Genomic DNA, 3,701 nt, shown 5'->3' with positions numbered 1-3,701 from the left:
GATGGGGCTGAAGAGAATGAACCATTTCTAATCACTTTTGGATCATTTCTGGTCGTAGTGATGGAGAGAGGGAGTCATAGAAAATAACTTAAGTGTTCTGATTCAGTAGGTATACCTCAAGTGAAGCCCAGAATCTATGTTTATATCACGCCCTCCTCCCCACCATCTATCATCCATGATTCTATGAAGATAGCCTGTGTACTATACTTTAAGAGATGCTAAACTTAAAGAATAGAAAGTTTAGCATATAAAATCAAACACAATTGGACAATAAAAGTAGCTTTTACAAATGTATTATTTTAGCATGGCCCCTGTGCAAGGATGATATGCAAATTCGTGAAGCATTGCATATTTTTATGAAATATTTTTCACCTATTAACAAGAAGGAAGTGGGTTTATTACATATCAAAATGGAACAAGATTTTTGTTAAATCAAAAAAGTGCAGAATGGTGTATACAGTGTACCACCATTTGGGTAAAAATAAATGAATAAACTGTAAAAAAAAAAAGTGTGATTTTGTCATGTTCAAAAATGTCTACCTTGTTTCCTGTGCCAAAACTGCGTGTTGAAACTTTCTAGAGATCTATCTAATCAAAAAATTATAAGATTGAACCCTTTCATTTGAAATAGCTACTGTTCCATTTCATAAATGTGGCTAATATGGTGAAATTCTTGTTCAAATTCATTTAGGGTCCTCATTATTAGTCTGGCTTTGGGGAAAACAAAATATGCTGAAATGAAATCCATTGCCTTTTGTTCTAATCTTAGCTCTGATAAGTAAAACAAGTCTCTTGACTCTCAAAAAGGGAACGTGTAATATCAGTGGTACACAGGATGATGAAGGTTGCCCATAGACATAGCGCTTTTCACACTTACAGTTCATACTTCAACACATTCTGGTTCAAAAATAAAACGTAATGATCCAGTATGTAATATACAGAGGTAGTCTTCAATTTGACTAGCAATTAATTTTAAAAGTTAGTTTTCCCTTGATAAGTGCAAGCTAGTAATTATTTTTTGCTTTATGCCATTTAGTGCATACAAGCAATTTTAAAGTAAAAGAAATATATCAGTTATTAAACAATGATAAATATCACAGAAGCAATTATCTTTTATTTTTTCTTGCAAATATTTAAACTTTTTTGACCATGTATCATGGAAATAAAAAATATTCCCAAATTAATTTTTGATGTCAAATTAAAAATGACAATGAGCTTTTTAGAGGGGAGGTCAAACACTTAGGTTCATTGCATTAAAATTTGTATTGTTCTCTCAAAACAGAGATGGATCCAAATATATTTCGGAACTCTTACTGCAGCCACATCATACTCAAATTACTTAAAAAGTGCCCCCAAAGAAGAAACTTCTTGCTAAAGGGCAGGTCCAGGTGGTCATTTTTGTATTATATGATACTCCACCTACCCCTGATGGGGGATGATCAGTCCATGATAGAACTATTCCCTAGAGAATGAAGAATGGATTATATTTTCCCCTTGATAATTTCAGGAGAAAAATGAGGTTACTCTGTATGTTGTTGCTTGTGGGGTCTAAGCTGAAACTTAATGTAAAATTGGACTTGAGTTTACAACTATGGCAGACCCAATTATGGGAAGTAGAGACCTTGAATAAGCAGAATAGGTCGACCATTAGAGAAGGTAAGAGAGATGCAGAGAAGAAAAAGAAGGTAGTGAGCCAGGGAGGCGGGTGGACAGAGAGGAGGTGAGGAGTGGAGTGGGGGTGGGGGAAGAGGAAGAGAGACAAAGAGAGAAAAAACGAGAGAACCTAGGGCTGCCTGGCTGGCTGGCTTCATGGAAATGGGATCTGTTTAATCACACAGGACCCCACACACAGAGGGGCCCTCACTTGGTTTAATGTTCTACTGTAATCCACTCGAAATTGTTCATTGTATTTGAACAAAGCATTCTACATTTCCATTTTGTGCTGTACTTTGCAAATTATGTAACTGGTCCTGCTTGTTCCTTTATAGTTTCTTCTCTTTGAGTAGCCAGAGTAATTTTTTAAGCTATAAATCCAATCATGCATTCTCTTACATAAAACTCTCTATTTTCTTCCTGCCTTCTCCAAAACTTTTAGAATAAAATCCATGCTCCTGACTTTTGCCTGGGAGATGCTACATTATCTGGCTCCTGCCTCACGGGCCCTGCTGTTTTCCTTTCCACTCTTGCCATGCGTGCGATGTTGTCCTTCATGCTCTTCCCACAAGCTGAACTCCTTTTCTGGGTCTCTGTTCCTTCTGATCTTCAGTCTAGAAAATGTTTTCTTCAGTTCTCTTCATATCTCACTTTTGATAATGATTCAGGTCTTACTTCTCACATACCCTCGTTAGTGAGACATCCACTGAGCAGTGCCTTTTATGAACCATCTACTATATTGACTTCATTATGTACATTTACTTGTTATTTGTTTACTTGTTTCTGGCCTGTCTCCTCAGCCAGCCTGCTCCACCCCCACTCCACCTGGTGTCATCTCCACAAAGGCAGGGATGACATTTGCTGGGATGCAGGTGTGGCCAGTATACCTAGACCAGTTCACGGAATATGGTAAACGCTCACATTTATTTCTTGAAAAGTGAGTGAAAGGAATTAGAATTCCTAAAGAAAGGGAAGATAATTTGGACCTGCTTCAGTGCCCAAAGTGTTTGTGAACATTTACCCCAATAAAAATGCTGTAGAATTGTTTATTGGGTCAAAAGGTTAAGGGAAAAACTAGAAAGCAGGGAATAGATACTAATTAATTTAGATATACAGTTTATCAATAGAGAATATAGTTAAGAAATTATAATTTTGATGTCATTTATGCAAGATTATCAGAGAAGTTTTATTTATTTTGCTTGAACAGTCTTTCTTTTTCCTTTTACTATGTGTGAACATCTGGGAGCAATATCAGAGATAGTGCACAAGTGTTTATGCTTTGGGAATTCTCATGATGAGTAATCTATTGTTACTTTTATGTACACACTTGTGCAATGATAACATGTGATTCAAAATACAGTAATGTTCCAAGAATGTGTCATTAATAACATATTCTCTCATGTCATCAGCATATTTTTACTGAACTGGGCACACCTCAAAAACATCTTAAAATGTGTTCTGAAGCTCTACATTCAGCATTTTCTGTGACAACACATTAATCTCGTGGTTTTTCAACTGGCATGTCACAAAATTCAAATGGACTACATGAACAGACATAGTTCCGATGGCACTCCTCTTTTTTCTGGAGTTTGTATTAATCATCAGACCTCAGAGAGGGAGAAGAAAAGCTAATATCAACTAAAGCTAACATATATGGAGGGCTTACTGTGTATTTTATTTTATTCAATCCCACAATAACCCAAGGGGTCATTTCTCTATCTTCTTTACATAGAGTGCAATGTACTAGGGCTCAGTAAATGTCATATGAATCTTCACAACTCTATAAACGATAGCCAATAATTTTCCAAATATGCGTAACTCATTTGTGGAAGAACAAAGATTATAATCCAAATCTGTGTGACTACAACACTGAGTTCTGTTATATCGTGATGATTCTCATAAAGAAGTTTCAGACCAGATTTTTTAAGCATAGCTCTGAGTGGGGGTTAATTGATTCTATTAGCTTTTCTAATACTTCTTTTTGTGTGTTCTTTATGACTCTCAACATCAAAATCCCGATCATGGACAATTGCTGATCTTGGTCAAGG

General features: G+C 36.1%; 1 pseudogene; it reads left to right on the top strand.

The window, feature by feature from the left end:
- Positions 1–239: 239 nt before the first annotated feature.
- On the top strand, positions 240–356 carry LOC131484178 (U6 spliceosomal RNA; annotated as a pseudogene).
- The last annotated feature ends 3,345 nt before the right edge of the window (positions 357–3,701 follow it).

This window comes from Neofelis nebulosa, chromosome 8 (assembly GCF_028018385.1).
Source record: "Neofelis nebulosa isolate mNeoNeb1 chromosome 8, mNeoNeb1.pri, whole genome shotgun sequence".
NCBI classification, from domain to species: domain Eukaryota; kingdom Metazoa; phylum Chordata; class Mammalia; order Carnivora; family Felidae; genus Neofelis; species Neofelis nebulosa.
Note: the sequence above shows the minus strand (reverse complement) of the source record. Positions and strands in the feature narration are given on the sequence as shown.